Genomic DNA, 24,089 nt, shown 5'->3' with positions numbered 1-24,089 from the left:
TAAACTATTTCCGTTTTAAAAGAAAAAAAAAATCTCTCTCAATTGTCATTTTGTTTTCCAAATTTCTCAGACAGGTACAGTAGGATAACCTTCTCATTTGTTAATACTGTAACAGTGACAGCAGCAGTTAAGATTGCAAAACAGTTTCTTCTTTGAATCAGCTCAGAGGATACCTCTGTATTACATGCTGCGGAATAGTGAAAAGAGACACCCAAGCTAGCTTTAAACAAGTTAGCACAGGTGCCTGAAACAATTTATCTCTAGGAACACAAGATGCAGTGCCACTAATTCATCCAGCACTCAGCTGCATGTTTTCATGGCTGGACTACTTCTAATGCCTGATCTAACTTGTTTAGAGCTAGCTTGAATATCTCCACACATGCATATGTCTACAGTGCAGACTGCAGTGTGTATATATATGCATATATTCTAAAACATGCACTTCCTGGAGCTGTATTTTTCCATGGTTTTTCTGTACCAGGTGGTGAATAAAAGTTGTCAGAAATTTTACAAAAATCTTATGGGAGGAAAAAAATCTAAACAGATTGAGTAGAACTATAACATAAATGTCCACAACTGAAAAACTTTTAAAATTTAAGCTCTGTTGAAACAGTCACTGAAAGAACAACAAAAATGCTGATATTTGCACAGCTATATTTGAATGGCAATTGCCGAGTTATTTCAAACAGATGATATATTTTACTTTACAGGATTGAATTGGGTTGTTAATGTGTTTATGCTTTTTATAGATCTTTTCCTTGGAACTCTGAAACTACCAGACTGTCACTGTTCTTACATGAAGGACAGGAAACATCTATAATCTGTCTACTAATAAGTTTCCAAGTTAGTTTAACCTGCTGTCAGTATTTTAAAGAAGTTCTATCTTAGTATGTTTTTCTTGAGATGATCCATATACTTCTATTTGCTGGTCAGATCCTATTCTTACTTTGCTGATCATTTAAAAATTTCCTTAAATAGAATATTTTCTGCCTTGGTTTGAACAATTAACATGTCCTCTATGCAAGACCAGCTGCCAAGGTTAAAAATTCAGTTTCTTTCTCAGCTGCAAAAATCAATATTTTCTGATTATTTTCAAAGTATTCCGAAAATAGGATCAGACTGGCTGTGACCATTTTGATTTGGCAAGAGTATCTAGTTCAATTCAGTGGCCTTGGGAGGTTAGAAGTGTTTCATTTTTCTCTCAAAGTCCAACATTGATTAAGATTCAGCTTGGGGAATCATTTTAAAGTACTTCCTTAGTATGCCTTAACCTAAAGTATTGACTAATGAAGTGGTTCCCAAGCTGTGGTCTGTGGACCACTGGCAGTCAGTGAGGCCATGCTAACCAGTCCACAGCTGATCTTCTGAATGCATTACTTCCTCATTCTTTCAATTAAGAGTTTGATGATATGGTGGATGAGGGTCCATGAGAACTTTTAAAGACTGAAATTGGCCAAACCCCCAAAATGTGGGAGCAACTACATGAATGAATATCACACAGTAGTTTGAACTGAAATGACAGAAGGAATTCGATGGAATGAGCATTTCACCATTATCTGCATTGCTTTTACTTTTGAAATATTGGCATCTAAATATGGACATGTGGATTTCTGATAGTATAGTTCATAAATTCTCATGGCTGTACAGATAAAAACTTACAGCTAGTTTTCCAAAATTTGCAAGCATAAGCAGAGCATCTTGGTTAAGCTATAGGCCAAATATTTATCAGAAAAGCCAGGTTAAAGAACTTTGCTTATTTATAATTTGTTAATCTTATAAGATCTTCTACATCCCAGTTTTGGTTTATGTTGTTATATATCCTACAATACAAGAACAAGCATTTTCTACTTTTGTACACCATTAAAACACATCAAGTTGCCACAAAACTATTCTTAAAATCTATTTAAAAACTTAAAGACATTCTCAGACTAAAACTTTGTTGAAATACAGTTAAGGACAGATGAACAAATAATATAAGCAAGGGGATTTGTCAGGAGTCAGGGCAGCAGGTAGGTTAAATTGTCCCCAGTGGTCCTGGTTACTGAATGGGCCTCACTGCCAGTAACTTAACCTCCATCTAACTCCAGTTGCTTTCAAGGCCATAGAATCATAGACAATGAGGATTGGAAAGGACCTCAAGAGGTCATCTAGTCCAACCCCCTAGTAACAGGCCTAGGATCTGTTTCTCTATTGGCTCACCCATTACCCTTATCAGGCAAGGAGTTTTCCCCTTCTTTAAGCCTCACCTGCCATGACTTCCTGTTAAACAGTACATTACTACAAGAGGGGGCCACTTCATTGCCCAGATTGTCTCACTCTATTAGTGTTCACAGTGTCCACTTGTTTCAAACTTCAACATTGGAAAGCTCTCCTTTTTACCAACTGGGTATGGTTTGCTGATGTTACTGGGTACTGCTTTAAAGCACCGAACCCTCCACCAGTTTGCAGTTTCCAAGTGAGAGGGGTCTGCTTGGAGCTCCTCCACCCTACACTTTCGCCACTAACTTCCAGTACCTATAACAGAACAGACTCCGGGGGGACGTCTCTTTAAGAGAAACTCTGGACTCCATTCATTTAAGTCCCTGCTCTAAGGTGTCCCAACAAAAAACAGGGTTTGGAGCTCACTGTCCAGAATTTCTTATGTCTGTTTCCAAATGAAAAGACAGAACTAAAGTAATGTAGAAAGAAAATCCAGGCACAGTTTCTGCCTCTCACCATTCCTCGATGGCTGTTTCTCAGCACCCTGGGGTTGTCTGTCCTCCTGTACCTCTCACTTCCTCTTCCTTTTACTTGCAGTTTCTCAGCCATATGGCAGCAGCTTCAGCCACCCACATGACATCCCAGTCTCTTCCAGGTGAGTCCTATTCGCTTGTATTAGGTAGACTTTCAACATTGCCAGGAGTTTGGGGTTCCCACATCTCATGAAAGCTGTCAGCAATCTCAGGAACCCTTGTTGGGGATGCCTTCAGCTGGAAGAGATGCTTGACTGCTACACAGCACTGTCCACGTGAATGTGGGAGCAGAGCAGGTGTCAGAGACTGGGGAAGCAGGTTGGTAAAGCCCACAGCTTCTGAGACTGTTCAAGCAAAGTAAGAAGAAGGGTGTGAGTGGGATTACTCCCCCTCCTCCCTCTCTCACTCTGTTACACCCCTGCTCAAAGAAGGACCATCTCCAACTGTATCATCCCAGCCAAGGCTTTGTGTAGCCAGGCCTTTAAAACCTCAGAAAATGGAAATTCCACAGCCTCTCTGGGTAGGCCGTTCCAGTGCTCCATACTCTTTGGAATCACCCTTCAGGTAGTTGAAGGCAGTTATTAAATCCACCCACAGTTTTCTCTTCTCCAGGCTAAAGAAACCCAGTTTTATCAGTCTCTCCTCAGAAGTCATGTGCCCCAGCCTTCTAAACATTTTCACTGCCCTCTGATGGACTCTCTCCAATTTTTCCACATCCTTTCTGTTGTAGGGGGACCAACAGTGGACATAGTACTCTAGATATAGGCTCACCAGTGCTGAATAGAGGGGAAGAATCACTTCCCTGAATCTGCTGGTAACATTCCTACTAATGCAGCCCAATATGCTGTTAGCCTTCTGTGCAACAAGGCCACACAAGGCCACAGCGTTGGCTTGTATTCAGGTTATTGTCCACTGTAACCCCCACATACAGCCTGAACTGGTGCATGGGATTGTTCCGTCCTAAGTGCAAGAGTTTGCAATTGCCCTTATTGAACTTCATGAGATTTCTTTTGGCCCAATCCTCCAATTTTTCTAGATCTCGCTGAATTCTATTCCTACCCTCTGACATATATACTTCTCCACTCAGCTTGGTGATACCTGCAAACTTGCAGAGGGTGCACACCACCCCATCTTCCAGTTAGCTTATGAAGATATAGAACAAAACTGGTGCCAGGACCAATCCCTGGGGCACTCCACTTGAGAAATCAAGCCATTGATTATAAGCCTTCCAGCCCAACAATCCAGCCAGTTTTCTATCTACCTTGCAGTCCATTCATCCAATCTGTATTTCCTTAGCTTGCTTATGAGAATGTTGTGGGAGATCATATCAAAAGCCTTTCTGAAGTCTAGGTAAATCACATCCACTGTTCTCCCCACATCCAAAGAGCTTGTCATCTCATCATAGAAAACAATTAGATTGATCAGGCATGACTTGCCCTTGGTGAATCCATGCTGACTGTTCCTAATCACCTTCTTCTCCTGAAAGTGCTTAGAAATGGATTTTTTGAGGACTTGCTCCATTTTTCTAGGAACTGAGGTGAGGCTGACCAGTCTGTAGTTCCCCAGATTCTGTTTCTTCCCTTTCTTAAAGATGGACACTATGGGCATCTATACATGTGCTCCAGGTGGAGGGGGGGAAGGGCTTTAATTAGAGCAGCTCTGGGGTGGGGAGTGCTTTAATTAGAGTGACTCATTCAACAAGCTTTGGTTAAAGCACCTCTGCCACCATTTTGAAATGTGGGGACGCTGAATACATGTAACGCAAAGGCTAATTAGCATGCTCCAGCAGACTCACAGAAAACTCAATTAATCAAGGTCCATCAAGTGTATAGGCACCCTATATTTGCCCCTTTCCAACCATGTGCAACCTCTCCTAATCACCATGAGTTTTCAAGGATAATAGCCAGTGGCTCTTCAGTCACATTGACTAAATCCCTCAGCACCCTTGGGTGCATCACATCCAGCCCTGTGGACTTGTACACATCCAGCTTTTCTAAATAGTTCCTAAACTGTTCTTTTGCCACTATTGGCTGCTCACCTCCTCCCCAAGCTGGGCTGCCAGGTGCAGTAGACTGTGAGCTAACCTTACCTGTGAAGACTGAAGAAAAAAAGAAATTGAGTACTTCAGCTTTTTCTGCATCTCTCTCACTAGGTTGCCTGCGCCATTCAGTAAGAAACCCATACTTTCTCTGATTGTTTTCTTGTTGCTGACTTGTAGAAATCTTTCTTGTTACCCTTCAAGTTCCTTGGTAGCTGCAGCTTCAATTGCGTTTTGGCCTTTCTGATTTCATCTCTGCATGCCCAAACAATACTCTTATATTCCTCCCTACCCTTGGCTGCATGCTTATAAACAGCAGCTATTTCAGTACTTAACAGGCTACTCAGCATCAAGACAGATACCTCTGTTTAGCCTTGAACTTCTGACTTCTAGTTTTTAAGTTTCCTGGTTCCTACCTTTGGGTGCGTATACATGTATTAGGTCAACTTACAATACGGCAACTTAACTAACTTGACTTAAGATGGTGGCTGCCCCTTAAGCCACTTTGGAGCATACGCACATACAGTTCCTTGACATGGTGGCAACCATCTTGTGAGCTAAGTCAACTTAACTAATCAACTCAAGATAATATGTTATGCAAATAGCATAAATACCAGGTTGTTGTTAGGTAAATAACATGGAAATAGACTTCTGCCTATTGCTTTTAATCTGATGTATTTTCTTGAGTTTTGCATTGCCTAAAGAAACTCCATTTTGTATTGCCCTGTAGCTTGACATAAGTGATCGACCTGTTACTCTTATGTATGCTGTATGGGTGAGAGTGTTTTTGTGGAAAAAGAAAACATCCTCTGGTGACTGCTGAAGAATACAGACAGATAAAAGACCAAACAAGAAGAATCCACCCGAGGACACTGAGAGAACAATGACAATCAACCTTCAAGAAATAACACAGCAAAAGCCCAGAGGCTTGGGTGAACTGACAAAGCTATAAAAGATGGGGCAAGACATATTGATCTTGCGTCTTGTTCTGCATGTCATCCTGGAGCATCGGTTTGTCTGACAAGATGCATCAGCAGGCGCTCGGCTCCCACTCACGATCAACTTGGCTGGCCACTAAATTGATCTGTGCACCATAAGACTTGTAACACATACAAGTGCAGAACAGAAATTTGGGGTATGAATGATGTGTGTGTGTGTGTGTGTGTGTGTGTGTGTGTGTATTAAGCCCTTTATCAGTAAATGCAGTGTTTTGCCTTATCCCCTTCATAAGGTCTCGCTCATGATTTGAGCAATTGGCAATTTGTGTAACAAATACACCTCAGAGGTATATTATTTTGTACTGCATCTAAGTAGACTCTGCTACGCATATGTGTGTACACTCTGCCAATTAAGTCGACTTTACAAAGTTGAGTCAACTTAACTTTCAGAAAGTTACTATGTGTATATTCACCCTTTAATTCCTAGTTTCCCAGTCTCTGTGCTGTGCTTACCTTTGGTCCTGTTTGTTGTCTCCAGCTTCCTATTCCCTGGGTCATGCTTCTTGGATTCCCATTTTCATGCTTCTTCCTGGTTCCTGCCTGTCTGCCTTCAGCCCAGACACTTGTGTTTCCAGACTTCCTTGCTTACTCCCTGACCCCTTGTGCTTTAAGACCTCTGTCCTCTGACAGCAAGCTCCTTGTTTATGGCTTAGCTCAGGCATCGACTACTTCCTAGTCCCATATAGCTATTGCTACCTGTTCTGGCTAGTGACTCTAGTCTGGATCCCCTCCTCTGTTTCTGATCCTACCCCCCACCCCACCCCTACCCCCCACAACCCTCTAGGCTCCTGACTTGTGAGTCAAGCCAGGGTGACTGTCTACATCCCAGTCTCTCACAGACCTTGGCCTCCTGACCTGCCAACCATTCATTTCCTAACTATAGTTGGGTCCTTCACTTCCAAGACCTTTCTGTTTCTGATCCCCTAGGTTATGACTAGGGGTCTACATAAATCACCGGGGGACCACCAAATTTTCATGGGTTGATTTTAGTGTAAAGTTCTAATTCAGTCATTTTGTGGCAGCCCTACCCCTCAGAACTGATTGGCAGAGAGACCCTGGTGGGGAGGGACAAGGGAGCTGCCATCATCTTAATTGCTGGCTGCCCTTTGTGCTGCCCTGCCCCTTGGCACTGATTGGTGGAGAGGCCTGAGTGGGGACAAGGAAGGACAAGGGGGCAGTCGCCATCTTGTCTGCTGCCCTTTGTGCTACCCTGCCAGCCAGCACCTTCCCCTCCCAGCAGCAAGGACCATTGTCTCCCACTGGGGAACCATAATTTTATTTGTATTAAGTTTTTTTTGTTGTTGATGATGATTTTGCAGATTTTGCTGATATCTGGATTTTCTGTTTTCCCTAAAATCCACAAAACCATAAATTAAATAGATCCCTAGTCATGACCCTCTGGGGTAAAGCCTTAACTATGTTCCAGTCATACCCTGACAGGATTTACCAGCTATTCTGATTTATCGGGATATCAGCTATTCTGTTGCAATTGTTTTATGTGTCATCCCTATCCCATGTTAGCACTGACCCAGTCCTATGCCATAACTTTAAGGAAAACAAGTTTGAAAAGTATTGTAGTTAAAAAATAGAAAAGGGGGCAAAAGGGAAATATAATAACTTTTAAATTAAGCTAAATAATAAAACAAAGTTGGTATGGAAACCTCAACATTCCCATTATTTTTTTCGTATCGCATGCCAGAGACATTAAGAGAACATTAATTCCACACTGAGCCCTAATCATCACATTAATTTATATACCATCCAGATTTATGAGCTGCACTTACCCAACCACAAACTAATGGTTGATTGCAAAATAATTATACCAGCATCTTGTTTTAAGATTCTAATTCACCACAGGACTTAAGTACCTGAGTAGTCCCATTAACTCAGTAAACGTTAAATACATGCAGCAATACCTTCTTAAATGTTTTTTTCTGAACTGAGGCCATGGCTTTCTTGCCTTTTGCCATTGAGAATTGTACAATGATCTTAATTTAGTACTCACCGATGGCCACAGAAGTGACAATCCAAATTAGACAATAAACTTAAAAGGAATCCAAAAACGCCTCAAAAATCATATTCTCATAGCCACTGAGAAAAGGTTTTGGATAAACTGTAGTTTGTATATTTCATTTTTAATAGGATTTCTCTTGCTCTTAATTATTCCCATGTCTTTAAGATAGTATGGAAGCAGCCCCAAATGATATCAAATCTGTAAATCACCAGGCATAATAAGCAAACGTATTTATTTTATTGCATAAAAAATAGAAAAAAAAATCTGGCTAACATTAGTATTTGAATTTAAATGTCTGCTATATTTTTTGTTATTGATGCTATATGAGTCTGTATAAATCTTGTTTGTGGTCTAATTTAAATGCTATTTATCTCCATTAAACATACTGCAGCTTAAAGGTAATAAGAGAAAACTGAAAGGTTATATTTCTTCAGTTATCCAAATGGTAAATAAAGAAAAGTCTAAAGGGATATTTTAAATGCTTTACATTTTCTTCCAAAGCAAAGGAATGTGGAATATTATTGAATATTAAATTGTTTTATAAAACCTTAATGGACCCCTTTATTCCTGCCAGTAATCATAATCCTTTTTAAATGACATGGCAGCATTACATACAATAAATAATACCCCCCCACACTTCAATGAAATATATATTAAAGCCAATAAAAACAATACCTTATTGTGCAGGAAAGTTAATAGCTGTAACTGGCAGTATGGCTGTAGCCTCTTGCCAGTTTACAACTGATAAAAAATTCAGTCTTGTGTCTATCACAGGAAATTGCAATTACCAAGCCACCCCTATTACGAAACATTATCAACCACTAAATATTTAATCAAAACCTGATGTAGCACATCAGCACTACATGTGCAATATTATGTTTTTTCCAGTCAACGTACATCTACATGCCAATGTTGCTCTCAGTTGATAGCATGCTTTGCTTCTAGATGATAAAGGCAAAGGGAAATGCTACATGAAGGCACAGAAGCTGTACACAGTCATTTTGTAAGGAAACATAAGCTCTGACTTCACGTTTATGATGCATTTCAGGGATGACTAATGCAGGTCAGAAGTGGGACAGCCTGTAACCAGCTTTACATGTTGCTGAGACTAGAAATGTTCCTAGAAGCCACAGGATCCAAGAGGTACGAACTGCTTCCCCAGTCACTGGTAGAAGGATGCATCTGGCTTCAGAAGGTAGGGTTATTCCTATTGCTGCCATTTCAAGAATGGGCCTAATTCTATAAGTGTAAAGGAGCTCTTGCAAACTGCTGAGTTAACTCAACACCTGTTAAAAGTCTAAAGGAACTGAGGATGGTCAGCACCTCAACCTAGGTGGAGCATTTACATGTGCATTAAAGCTCTGCAGTTAATGCGCATTAAAATTAGTACCTCCATTGTGAGGTACTAGGAAAATGCACATTACCCTGACTTAATGTGCATTACTTAAAGAGTACAGGGTGTTTTTACATGTGCTCCCGCAGTGTGTGTGGGGGGGGGGAAGGGGGCACTTTAATTAAAGTGGCTCTGAGAGCCATTCTAATTAAAATGCCCACAGCGTCTCAGGTATCAGTGTACCCATGCTTCAAAATGGCAGTGGGGGCTATTTACAGCACATTGGAGCAGCCTTCCAGCTTGTGTATAGGCACCCACAGTTTTTAAGTGATGCTTAACACATATTAGCCTATTTTAATGCACGTTAACTAAACAGCACTTTTTTAGTGATAGTTTAATGTGCATTAAAATAGGCTAAAGTGCATTAAAGTGCACATGTAGATGTGCCTAGGGCCAGATACTAAAAGGAACTTAGATGTCCTTTGAAAACCCCTAATTACTTTTTTAAAGTGGCCTTCAATACATTGGTTTCAATAGGAGTTAAGCATTTAAATATAAACCCACCTAAGCTATAAACGCCTCAAGATTTTGATTTCTATGGGAGTTATGCAACTGGTACCTTAAAATATGGTTTCAGTGTCATAGGGATGTAAGAATATATCTTCATTTTGAAATATTAAGCAGTCAGTTCTTATTAAAACAATTCTTACTTAAGCACAACACTGGCCTAATTCTAGAGGACCTGGATAACTGAGGGTTCTCCAATATGAATTTCAATATTGGTTTTTATGCAACACAACCGGCACCATAGGGCATATAGAGGAAAAGGGGGAAGAATTAAGGCACTCTAGTACCCAGTCCCTGGAATAGCTATTCAAGCTGCTCTAATTTAAAGTAAAAATCATACCCATGCCAGGAGTGGAACAGGGCAGCTCCAGGATCAAATGAACACAAAGATAACTCAGAGCCATTTTTGCACCCTCCCTATCTTCAGTGGTGTTAAACATGTTTTAGCTGCAGTTTAGTCTCTAGTAATAACAACCAGATGTTGGGATGAATGTCCTGGGTTTGGACTCCTGTTAAAACAGCTGCAGGACAGCCATTTGCACATGAATCTTGACTTAACTTGATTTAGCCCCAATTATCCTGGGGCAAAATAGTAATATGGATACTTCACAGGCACCTAACAAGGGATAATGAGCTTGTCCCTTTGTAGAATTCCAGGATAAAAGGCTTTGTCCGAGTAGAAATTCAACATCTGTTTTTTAGATTAGAGTATTTGTGTAACCTGTGTGTTGCCTGTCCCAGAAAGCAGCTATTGTTTTGTATTCAATGAAATCATTTCAGTTTTCCCTGGGGTTGAACTCAAACTTAACCACAAGACTGAGAGTGAAAAAAAATATACATTCCGATTATGTACTGAAGACCTTATTGCTAACATTTAGCTTGATTTTTTACAAGATGAGACATTTGACAGCTCTATGAACTGAAGACTTCGATGTTTCTACTATATCCCATTCCCTACTAATCAGAGTGCAGATTCAGCTCCTAAAACAAATTGATCCCATTCTTCCTTATTTTGACCCTTCTTTCAAAGCATGAAAAATGTTTCTGCTAACTGAGCCCCAACTCTCTACATGCTTTTTTGCCAAAGATTTAATTGAGAATCCTGATTTTGATATGTAGATTAACCACACTAGCAATTGCAGAGACTGAAACTTATTTTTACTGTAGGATCTCACTGAACTCAAACACAGGACCAATATATGAAAGAGAAACTTTACTCTGTCCTCTGAACCACTTGACACAGGTTTGGTTCTGAACATAGATTCAAACACAATCAGTCACTTGCAGCACTTTTAAATATTCTCTCTTAATAAGGAAACACATTTGAAATTAACTGACATCTTAATAGCCTTTCAATGCTATTTGAGTTGGGTGGCCTACATTTTCAAACGTAGCTAGTGATTTTGAAATCTTCATTTTTTTCCTGATTCTCTGAAAGTACTGAGCAGAGCACCTCCCCACTAAAGTTAAAGTCCCTTTGACAACTTAGATGTATCTGTATTATATTCTGTTAACACTTTGGCATCTTCATAAGCTGTGGGAACGTGTTATAAAGAGAAGCTTAGGTATCCATAATCTACCTACCTCATTTCACTTTATGTTTGCTTTTTAATTTAGCCTCTCAATAACTGTAGAAATTATTGTGCTGTAGACAGCTTTGCATGTCTAAAAATATATATTGCTAAACATAAAATATCTGACACTTTGCAAGACATATTCTTGATCCTAAAATATTATTCCACCCATTGTGAGGGCACCTGTGATCTGCTAATGTGCAGAAGCAATATTTCTGGCACAGATATTTTTCTTTTCCAGTTCATTTCTTGGATTAATCTCCAGGCATTCAGGAGATGATATGTCCCCTGACATCCCCATGTGATGCCAGGAGCATGTGACTTTGGTTTTATCTTCAAATAACTAGAAGAAAAAATATCCATGCCAGGAGATTTAAATGAGTTGGTATTAACCCTGTTTTAGTCCACAGGAGTTCATACATTTTAGGAATCGGAGCATAAATGGTTAGTTTACATATGTGAGAGAGAATAATTTTTGTGGGAGATTTATTGAACTAACTATATAATTGAGAGGAACATAGATGAGCTCTCAGGTATTGCTGTATGATCTTTTTGGCAAGCAGCATTTATTTCCTAGTGAACGCAGAAATTATAGTAGAGTAGAACTGCATGTAAAAATGGAATTCTTCCATGCTCTTTCTCTTTTCTTTATCTGAAAATGTCTCAGACTTAGGCATCTTGCCCCATTTATCTCTAAGTTTAACACACTATATTACATTCAGCAATTTCTCAATGAAAATGTTTCAGGCACATTATTCATCTCTTCTTCAAGTACATGCTTTCTTAATCTTTCAAAGTAATCCTTTATAAAAGCAAGGATGTTCCTCTGTGGTATTGTAAATGTCCCATAGATACTAAAAATGTCTCACAATGCTGCTGTTGTATAAGGGATTTTCTGTTTGCTGTACTCCATGTTGTTAAAATATTAAAACGTGCTTTAGGGTTTCTCTCTGATGTAGCATACATAATGTTTAATTATAAACACAGAAAGGATTTGGAGGCCAGAGTCACCAACATTTTCAACTGCTTATTACTGTGCTAGAGTGATGCAAAGTAGAGTGAACTAGTGGATTTTGCCTTTGATCTTCTTTAATTTTTTTTTTTGCATTAGTTTCACAGAAGGTAAATCATGTGAAGCTTGTTTGGGGCATGAAGAGTTTTGATCTGATACTGGATATGGGATAAAATTAGAGAAAACTCTAAAAATATACATAGCAAAGTATCTGCAGACTGGTGTGACCAAATTATTCAACGTATCACTTTCTTGTATTTGTCAATAATTTTCCCTTCACTTCAAACTTCCAAACATTATTATTAATTTGTTTTATGAGAGAGCCTGAAGGTTTCAACTGAGGTCTAAACTGGGGTTCTTTTTTTCTGTGTAATGCTCAGGGACCCCTTCCACAGAGAGTTTTGATTATAAAAGTCAGAAAAAGGGTAGAAAATTACTATATATATATATATCGTAATTTCGATATCGAGATATATATATATATATCCCACTCTGGGCTCCAAATCCTTTCTGTGTTTATAATTAAACATTATGTATATGTGTTTATAATTAAACATATATATATCCCAGTGTAATAGATGTAGGACAAAAGCTTGGAGAGAACAGAACTTGCCCAAAGTCACAGAGGAAGACATTCAATGTTGTTAATGTTTATGAATTTAGTATTCATTTTCTAATCTTTGTTGTCTTATGAAGAGTCCAAAGCCAAGGAGTCTGGTGATTATATGAAGGCGCCAACTTCCCTCTTCTCAACAAAAATATTTGTATAGCCATAGTCACCACGTGATAAACTTTGAAATATTATTAAATTTCTATTTGACATGCAGTCAATATGGTGCACAGTAATACAAATGTGTTTTTAGTTTCCCAGCAACAAAATTACAAGGAACCAGAGTTCAAAATACATGGGGATTCAGGGGGCTGAGGCCCCCCAAAAGAGAAGAAAGCCCTCCCTATAAGAGACGAGAGTCCCCAGTCCACCCCATGCCTTTCTAAGCAGCTGAGATAGAGCTGAGGTGGGGCTCCTTCTGGCTGCTACTGCCTCAGATCCCCACAAGAGTTGGAGTGTAATGAGAACACTGCAAGGAACAATTCATTTTCATTACTGTCTTAATAGAACGGACTGTTCATCACAATGCCACTGAAGTCTAGATCAAAAACTTACCAGGACATTTTATGCAGCCTTCAGCTATAATAGATGCTACAACAAAAAGTTTTATGCAGCTTTCTATTCCTTTCCAAAGGGAAAAGGCAAATGATTGCCAGGTGAAGATAACAAATCTGAAACAAAAACATCTTGCACTTATTTAGAGTAGGCAGAGTTTTAGTGCAGATCTAACATTTGTTTCATTTTTTTTAAATCAGTTTAAAAAAAGAATAGTTAATATTTTGCAGGAAAAGAAAGAATAATAGATTTTCATTTCAGACAGCCATAAGATTTTCATTTTAGACTGCCATGAGCACACTAAAGTGAAATGCACAAATACTGATCTTGATTTTTAGTTAGACTTTTCATTTTAGTTTGATTTTTGGTTTTATTTAGTTCTCTTCACAAGAGGAGGTGAAGTAGAAGAAGAAAGGTGTCTTTATGCTACATGTACGCATCCCTAAGTTCTGGAGGTTAATTTGGCCTCTTGTTTAATTGAACATAAATATAGGGTTGCTTTAAATAACATTAGTTTGTAATATTTCTGTAGAGTCATTGTGCTGGTTGGGGGTTGTGTGAGCACACAACACAAAGTGTTGTGTGCTCTGGCTACATATGACCTTATAGTACATCTTACACAAAAGGGGCTGGTAGTGGAGGGTGCCAGTTCTGTTCCAGCCAATAATTCTCTTTGCTGGAGGAATTCGTCTCTGCCCCTAAAGAGCAATTCTAGGGCACCCTTCTTTCAGTGGACTAGCACAAATGGCAGAATCCTATTTTAATGGTAGTTACCCAGCTACAAAATTGCCATATTTGGCACATATTATGCATAGTTTGTGATCCTATTCCTCATTCAGTGTAGATGTATAAATGTGTACAGTAGGCTGTATGCTGACTGGGTAGATGCACAGCTTTGTACGTATGTATGCTGGGCAAGCCTAAGTCTTAAAGGTCTATCCAGCCAAAACCCATGGCCAGCAGGTGTTGGATGCCGGAAGAGGAGGAACACTCTCCTATGTTTTGGCTTCAGCAACTGTGTGTTTTGGGCACTTGCCCAAGAAATGAGAGACCCATATGAGAGGGTCTTAGAACTGTATGAGGGGGTCCTAGAACTATCTCTCCAATCTCCTTCCTTTTGAAGCTGACCTGCTGGGGCCAGGAGTAAGCAAACAAGTTAAAGGGTTTATGGCTCAGTGAGATAGGACCTACTCCTTTCTAGGGCAGCAGCCACATTCTAGCACTTATTTCCAATAAGGCATAAAATTTTCCCTAGGATGTTTATGCAGTGACTATTGAATACAAGATGAAATGGCTGAGCTTCAAAAGGAGGTCTGGAGAACTTATAATGCTTAGCCCATTGCACTTAGGGAACTATGTTAGAAAGTCAAAGACTAGGAACATATATTGCACTTGTCCCTGGATAAGCTGCCTGTTTTTACCCTAGAACAAAAATATCCTGGGATGAACACATATACACATAACCTTCTAAGCAGGGTTTAGTGAGTGGCTGAATGTAGTGCCACTTTATTGCCATTGATTCAGTGATGCAATCCCAGGATGAATGCATAGGTGTACTTTGCAATATTCCAGGATAAATTGTTATTACTTTTTATCTGGGATACTTTTTTAGGATTTTTCTGGGACAACAGACATGGATATCTGTATGACTGCACTTTTTCCTGGAAAAAAATGGTTCGTCTTGAGATAAATTTGACATTGGTTTGCAGTCAAATAGATGAAGTTTCTAACCCTCTCTGGGCAATGAGGGCTAGACTTTGGGTCTCCTGCTTTGTTGGAGAATGCCCTAAATCCTCAATTATTAGGGCTAAACCATGAGGGGGCCTTCCTCTTTCACCCTCTGGCCAACATCTTAGGACTCATGCTCAGGAACTGTGTGGATGCTTATATGTCCACACTGCATGGGAAGTAGGATCACAAACTGTGTAGAAGTGCTAAAATGGGCACTACAAGTGAAATAGGATTCTACCCCCAAAAATTTTAGGAACTGGCCCATTATATTCATACGATGTATGTATACCATTTAATATGTACAGAGGCTCTCTACACCCAAGTGGGACCTGGTTGAAGGCTCTTTTTCTATTGCAAAGTATGAAAGAAAGCATTACACACAAAATGTGGCTGGAGAGTTGAAATTGGTATCTTCAGAAAACCCTGCATATTGACTTTATGATGTCTGATTTTTTAAGATATATTCCTTTTTCAAGTGGAAGAATTAATGTAATGTAATGTAATTATATGGTGTGGCAAATTGGTTGAAAGAAATCCAATTTTTAATGGTACTCAAGCTAAAAGGGGAAATAATCAGGATATTTATATGACCATGAGAGTTGTTGCAAGATGTGCATATTAAATGACAGTGTGATGATTTGGCCTTCTACTCCTGTTTGCTATACACAGGCTATGTCTGGATTTTTGCATCTGTTTTATTTCACTGTTGGTTTGCAAGTTCAACCAAATATCCATTCACAGATTGTATATCAGAGCAGACATTTAACACAGTTCTCCCCCTGACAATGGAATGCACGTGAGTCAGATTAGCATGTGTTGTTTAATCTGAGAGAATATAAATCTGATAGCCTGCAACAGGAAAGATCAAATCAAAATATCAAAAAAAAAATTGCCTGGAGGATCTTAATTATTCTGGACCCTTAGACGTGTAGTAAGAATTGATACTATTCACCATGTAGATGCCATTTTAAATTTCACCTGACACACAGAAAAGGTACATATGAATATTCATCTTGAATTTAAAATAACATAAAAATGTCATTCTTTATCCTTAAGACAGTTCACTTTCTGATTCTGTCACCCCTGCTAATATTGATTTGTGCCTTACTGTGTAATTAGTTCTACTGAAATCAATGAAGCTATTTGTTGAGTAAGATACAAATACTTAGTATTCAAAGTTATACTAACTGAGGATTTATGTGATTTTGATTTCATAAAGCTCATAAAAAAACATGGCTGGGTTACAAGCTAGGCATATTGACTGTGGAGCATGGGGTAGAGTTAAAACCTCTTTAAATTGGGCTTTCTATGTTTCCAAAAGGTTGTATAGCCATTTTAGTGATGAGGAATTTTTATACTATTATTTTTTTGTTGTTGTTGTTAAGATACAGTCTTAACTTTGCTGTTTGCCATCTATATTTTTGAAATCCCTCTGTGAGTTTTCCTTTAGTACTGACTTATCCTAGACCTAAACACACTGGGGTTTGGTTTAGGGTGAAAAATCTGCAAAAAGATAATGCATCTTGTATGGGTGCATTTGAACAGACGCATAAATTCATCATGAAAATGTCTATGGAGGGAGGGGATGCATATGAAATTTAATCCAGGTTTCCCTTGCAAGGCCAATGAAAATTAACCCCCCCCCCACTAAAATAAAAAAGCTGGGCCATATTCCTCTGATTTCAAGTTTTGTCATATTAGCTAAATACCATACTGTTTTGCAGGTAGGTTTTTGTTAAAAGATATACTGGCACATTATTTTTATTTGCACTTGAAGTTTGGAATAAAACAGTTCTTGCTTATATTTTGAACAACAGCTTTGATTTCTATCCTGTTCACTGTGGGACAATATTCATACCCTGAACCTATTTTATTTCATTACAATGAATTAAATGCAAGGGGGGTTCTTGTAGGATGGGTGCAAGAGGATCTCATTCCCTAGACATCTCAAGGACAACCCCAATACATTTGGGGTTGTCCTTGAGCCCTAAAAAGGATAAATAAATCTATTCTATTATAGATAAACTATCATGTTGCTGTTGCCTCTAACTGTCATTTGGGGGTTGTTTCAGTATTGCCTTCTCAAGCTGCTGATAAGGCCAGTTTGGTAATAGCGGCTTTTTTCAATGACTGCATTTTACAATGGCTTTTCCCAGTTCTCAAACTAGACTAAATATAATGTGACAGTCACAGTTTATTATTTCGCTGGAAATAGCAAGTGTCTAGCATGTAACATCTTCCAATCACTTACGCAGACCTGTGAGCCAAGGTGTGGATCAGAGTCGAAAATTTTAATTGGGAACTACAATAAATTATACTTGATGTTACATGTTGGGAAAGACCTGCCCACCCAAAGAATTAAATATTTCTAGCATTATGTATTTCTCATTTGATTTTCAGCATCTTAACATGCTGACAACTCTTGACAAGTTGTAGCTCTATTCCTACTGCTAATTAAAGGGAATGCAATATTTTAAAACTAGCTCAGTGTGGTGGTAGCCATCTCACAACAGCCCACTGATTCCTTGAAGTCATTATTACAGATCCTAAGACTTCCATAAGCGCTGAAAAACTGTTCCATAACTGGGCTCATATCATGACACTTTCTATTTGAAATATGGTTACTAAAATAAATAAAAATCACTCAAACAGCCCAGGAGGTTCTTCCTCATTTTGTTTAGTCTAGTTTGAAACGATCCCTTTAAGAGAAAGGCTCATTATCACAGTTACAAACTTCTTAACATACAATAGTTCATTGGGATAATTGTAGGAAGCCTTTTTATTTATGACACCATCATGCAAATACTTAAGCTGTCCGTGGGAAAACTATGCTACATTTTTTGTTATTACAATAATGTTGGTTGGAGCGTGAATGCAACAGTATAGTTTCAGTTACAAAGGGCTTTAGCTGGCATAACTCAAATCATTTTGGTACCTGTTATACCAGCAAAAATATGTTCTGTGTTCTACTAGTATGTATTTTATCTTCATATTGTGGAGATATATTGTGGATATATAGTTCCATATAAACTAATGCAGTGTAGCATATGGTGGGGAATGTATACAGATTGCAAGTGCTTGGAGAATAGATTTAGCAAAATACCAAATGTATTTCAAAACTTTTCATTCTACCAGTGTAAGTTAGGAATAAATAGCAAGATGTTTCAGATAAATATATATCTTGAACTCCTGCCCCTTATGCATGTCTAGACTGCAGAACTAGCTCACTGCAGCTTGTGAAGGCAAACACAAGCTGCCTTTACAATGCTGGTTTAGATACCCATAGGCAGATCTATAATTTTGAAAAGGTGGGTGCAGACGGTGAGATGCATCTTCACATATAAAACAACACATATTTTTCTTTAGTTAAAAATAAACTAGAAGCTTTACTAATGTGATAAGGACCTAGGGCTGTATTATTCAGTTTAAGATTGAAACAAAAACAAATGCAATTTCATTGGAATAAGTTAAAAATAACCTGCAGGGCTGTGAAATAGGAGCTTCATTGCCAGGAGCAGCTAACAGACAGAAGAATTGCAGAATAAATGATAGCTTGATTGGTGGAACATCAAGAACATTAAAATGAAGACAGACTCACTAATGCCTGTACAATGAAGAGTTTAGAAAGGATTAGGTATATTATAATGACTCATGAAGTCAATTGTGTCCCTCAGCACTGCCTGACTGGAAATGCTGATGCCATCTCCAGGCAGCTGGCTCTAAACTTTGGGTGGAGCAGGAATCAAAGGGTGACTACCCTTGTCGGTACTGTTAAAATTATGTTCAGACCTGTGGGATTTGAACTCATATCTCTACACCTACAGGCCTATATCTTAGCACCAGTGAGCAGCAAGCCAAACAGCAGCCACAGCTCATCACAAGCCCTTCTATGAGGTTCCCAATAGGGAACCAGGTGACTTGAGTGAACCAATGGGAACCACAAGTAGGATAGAAGGACTGTAAAACCCTCCCACTTGCTGCAGAGCCCTGTGCCAGAAACAAGGTGATTAGGTCTTGCTGTGTTGGAGCCTCCTCCTTTTGCCTTTTTGATCTTGATCACTCCTATTGTTGTCTTGGATCTCCCAGCCCTAATCAATGGGTTGCCCTGACCACAACTTTGTGTCAACTTTTAACTTGAAACCCTGGACTTAGACTGATACCTGGCTTTGACCTGGGCTTTCACTATAGTAAACTCCTGATCTACCACAGTCTGTTCAGACTGACCACCCATGTCCCAGTCAACCCTTACACAAAGGGCACATCTGCATGTTCATTAATGTGCCATAATTATGGTGCAATAAGCTTAGTGCCTGTAAGAATGATGCTTAATGTCCATTGGACTAAAACTATTGCGCATTAGCGCAGATGAATGCTTTTTAAAAATGACACTTAATGCCCATTGGACTAATCTACTGAACATTAGCACGGTTTTTACCATAGTTTCATAGTTTCATAGTAGCTAGGATCAGGAGGGACCTGGACAGATCATCTAGCCTGACACCCTCCCACAGGCAGGAATGAATGCTTGGTTCACAAGACCCGAGACAGGTAATCATCCAACCTCCTCTTGAATTTGCCCAAGATACGGGTGAGGACCACTTTCCTGGGAAGCTGGTTCCAGATTTTGGCCACCCTAACTGTAAAATATTGCCTTCTGATCTCTAACCTAAACCTATTCTCCATCAGCTTATTACCATTGTTCCTCGTCACCCCAGGTGGTGCTGGGAAGAAAAGGGTTCTACCTATTTGTTGTTGATCTCCCATGATGAGTTTGTAGGCAGCCACCAGGTCCCCCCTAATGCACAGTAGAATTAGTCCAATGGGTATTAAGTGTCTCATGTCAACACACCCAGCATGACTAAAACATGGAGGCAAGAAGGGACTGTACAAGTCATCCAAGGAGCCAAGCAAATAGTGTCAGCTAGCCCACACTGAACCCCACATGGCTGCAGCAACACTATTAACAGTCCCTCAACCAGGTAGTTTAAAACAACATGGGATTTGCCTACCTGAGTTGCATTCATAGCAGTTACCTCCCCTTAGTTGTCCTTGTGTTTTATTCAAATTCACATTAAAGTAACTTACTTGAAGATGTTCCAACATGTAGAGCTACACTGGGTTTGCCCTTTTGCAGTTGCATAATGTGTGGGGTGATATTTGGTCTTATCTCTGCTTGTGTGCCAATTCTAAAAGATAAACAAAATTGCAGCCCCTGCCCTCTGGAAAGTGCCAGGACAGATACTTCCCTTTTCCCCCAAAGCTGACCAGTTATGCACAGGGACAAAAACAGTTCCCTCTAATATGCATCCAAATTATCAAGTTAATCTGGGGCCTGTGTACTGTGCCACAGAGTATATCTACTTCAAGATAATTACTCAGGCTTGGAGAAAGCACTATGTTAGATGCCAAGAACAAACTTTGGAAAGCTTTACATTAGCTTTTGCAAAGGGGGTAGCCACTTAGGGTAACTGATCACCTACCTCCAAGCAATACGGCTTAATGTAGACACTTAGGTATGTCTATAATACCACTATGCCAATCCTGGAACTAGAGTTGAAAACACATCTTACTAACTTGTTTCCCACCAGCCCCAACAATTAAGCAGGGTCAGAAAGTCTGAGTGGTGCTGTTGTGCATACTCAGGACTCCTCTGATTCCTACTCCTGCTAAGTTCCCAGTGTGATTTCAGGAAGAGTAGGAGTGAGTGGGCAGGGCGTGCCTCAGCAGAGAGGCAATATAGGCATGCCCTTAATATCACAAGCAAGCCCATAACATGTAGCTGATTATTTTCTCTTCATCAAAGGCAGCACTTCTTAAGAAATGTAAAGACTGTCTTTTTTGTTTGAAATTTTCGGTTATCCAAAAATTAAATCCAGTGGCATTTATTCTTAATACCTAGCTAATACAAATTATTTCTGGCATGTCTCCTCATACAGTCTGAACAGTTCAGACATAACTCCAAAAATCTATTTTTACAAGACTGATTTATAATCTGTTCTGGTGTGTGCATATGCATCTGTCAAAAGATATCTGTCACTGTGTTACCAATATTTAGCCATAGGTTGAAAGAGTTGTGTCTTCAGTTCAGATTTGAAAGGTGAAGATGTGTTTTGTGTTAAAACTCTTTCACCAAAAAATTCCTAAAAATAGGAAGCTGAAAAGCAAAGGGCTCAGATGTACCATATTTAAAGATAATTTATTGTGTGATCAATAACCAAGAGATGGTTTCATCAATGGTAGTAGATATAACTGTAACATCAATAGTAGTAGATATGTTAAGGCCTGTCTCTAACCTAGCTACCAAATACCAAAGCATAAAGAAACATACTATAAATGTTAACATAGTTATTCTCTTTGTTATAACTTTAGTGGTCCATTAGCAAGATGCTGGAACTGTGGGATACTGGGGGTTCTAGAAACCCATGTAATACTGTGCATAACTGTATTGCATTATATACAGTACTATAAAATCAAGAAGTAGTGGCATTTTGTAGTGCTTTTGACATCTTTGTAGCAAACAGTTTGAATGGCAGTACACTTCCTTTTTGTACAGATACAAAAGTGTATTTAGCATTAGCACTGCAAATACAATGCTTGTCCGTAGCCTGAAGAAGCATCTGTAACTTATATTTGGTCTATGTATCTGTCCCTTCAAAAGGCCAGATGGAAAGATTAGTTTGTACACAGGCCCAAATGTTGTGATGCTGAACTGTGAGAATTCAGTCGCTGAATGAAGCTTATCTCTGCTAGAATCTTTGGCTTAAAACAACTTAAAAGACAGAAATCCAATCATTTTCCCTAACAATATACAATGGATACAAAGAGACTACGAAAAACTTTCTACAACATTCATCCTACATAAAAAGAAGAAATGGAACAAATTACTCCATGAACAAGCTCCCCAGCCACAAAATGTAGCGGTCAAGGTTAGGGTTTCGTCCACTGCGAGGTGTCCAATCTGATTTTTTTGGGGGCTTTTTGGCATTGATCCTTTCCTGAATGTTGTCAGAGGATGAGTTGTTGTTGGGAGTGGATTCAGTCTGGTCGTGGAAATATTCTTTGAGGCGCAGGCGTCGGAAGAATTCTTCTAGTTCTCCACATTGAAGTATTTTATTAGGGTATTTTTCTGGACAGAAAACGACCGAACTGAACCCACTCCCAACAACAACTTGTCCTCCGACAACATTCAGGAAAAGATCAACACCAAAAAGCCCCCAAAAAAGCAGATTGGACACCTCACAATGGACGAAACCCTAACCTTGACAGCTACATTGACTGCTTCAGGGAAAGAATGAACAATGAAATAATCAGCAACACATGCCACCACAACAACCTCTCTCTACCAGAGAAAAAGGCCATAGAACCTCTACAATCTAACCACCAAATAGTAATAAAACCAGCAGATAAAGGAGGAGCCATAGTCATCCTAAACCGTGAAGACTACAAAAAGGAAGCCAACAGACAGCTCTCTGACACCACCTACTACAAAGAACTACAAGAAGATCCTACTCCCCTTTTCACCAAAAAACTCAACAATACCATCAAATCATTTCCATCAAGACTACAAGAAAAACTACAGACCTTGATCCCCCCCACTACCTAACCCGGGGATGTTTTACATGCTCCCTAAAATCCACAAATAGTGAGGTGGGGTTGGATATGTCTTCCCCCACCCTCCCTCGCTACTTTACCTAGGACGATAGAAGAAGGGATGACAGGAGGAAACTCTCCTTTCCCCTGACCCTAGGAGCATGACTTGTTCTCTTCTGCCCAGTAGGAAAATGTGTTATAAAGTGTAAGTTCCCTTGGGTGCCATACAACTTTTCCATCTAATATCTAATATTCAAATTGGTTTCTTTTAATACCCATTTGTCTCTGTGGGCATGTCCAGACGAGCGTGCATGTGCATCTTTGAGATGCTGCAAGAGGCACGTGCAGGAACAAAAAAACATTCCCTGCACTGCAAATTTGGAGTGTGGGAGCAAAATTAGACCCCTGGATAGCCAGGAGTAAAAAAAAAAAAACATGGGGGAAAAAAGCAGGGCAGGGGGTAGCCAGAGGCTGGGTCCTCCACAGAGACGCTCTGATAGGCGCCAGAACATCTCTATAGCTAGCCCTCACCCTGGTGCTGAAGCATGCTGACTGCCCATGCAGGGCAGGCAGTGTGCTAGCCACAGGGAGCTGGACCCGGGCTCCAGTGCCAGTAAGTAGGGGGTGGGGGAGGCTGGAGGAGGGAGGAGGGGACCATGGGGGGGACCCCTGCTGGCCCCACCCACTCCCCCAGATCACTGCTCTGCCTGGCCACACCCCAACCTATCCCCTGAACCCCCCCGATCCTTGCCCCACTTGGCCTTGGCCCCCTCCTAGCCCTGAACCCTGCAATGCCTGCCCCCACCCAGCTCCTAGCCCCCACATTGCTGCCCTGCCCAGCCCCATTCCCCCCAGCCCCTTGAGCCCCCCCTCTGGACCCCAACATCCCAGGAATGAAAAAAAAACAAAAAACCCCTGCACTCACTGGCACTAGCAGCTGCCATTGGGGTCACTGGGCCCACCCTCTGCACAGTGTGGGCCCAGATGACAGCTGCAGCAGCCCCAGCCTGGGCCCCGGTGCTCCCTGCTGCCCTGGGTGGCTTTGCCATGAGGCCCCCAGAGCCACCAGAGCCCCTGCTACTGCCGGTGAGTAGAGGCTTTGTTTTTTTTTAAGTGCTGGAGGCTGGGGTGGGGGAGCAGCTATTGGGGAGCTAGGGGTGCAAGCAGGGGATGGGCCTGGTGGGGCAGCCATTGGAGGGGGCTGCAGGAGTTGGCGGAAGATGGGGTCAGGCGAGGCTGCAGTCCAGGGGGCTTAGGAAGCAAGCAAGGGTGGGGCATGTGGGCCCTGCAGTGGGGATGGTAGCCCCTGCGGGGGGCATTTGGGCCCTGGGGGGG

Source organism: Alligator sinensis, unplaced genomic scaffold, assembly GCF_000455745.1.
Source record: "Alligator sinensis unplaced genomic scaffold, ASM45574v1 scaffold976_1, whole genome shotgun sequence".
Classification (NCBI taxonomy): domain Eukaryota; kingdom Metazoa; phylum Chordata; order Crocodylia; family Alligatoridae; genus Alligator; species Alligator sinensis.
Note: the sequence above shows the minus strand (reverse complement) of the source record.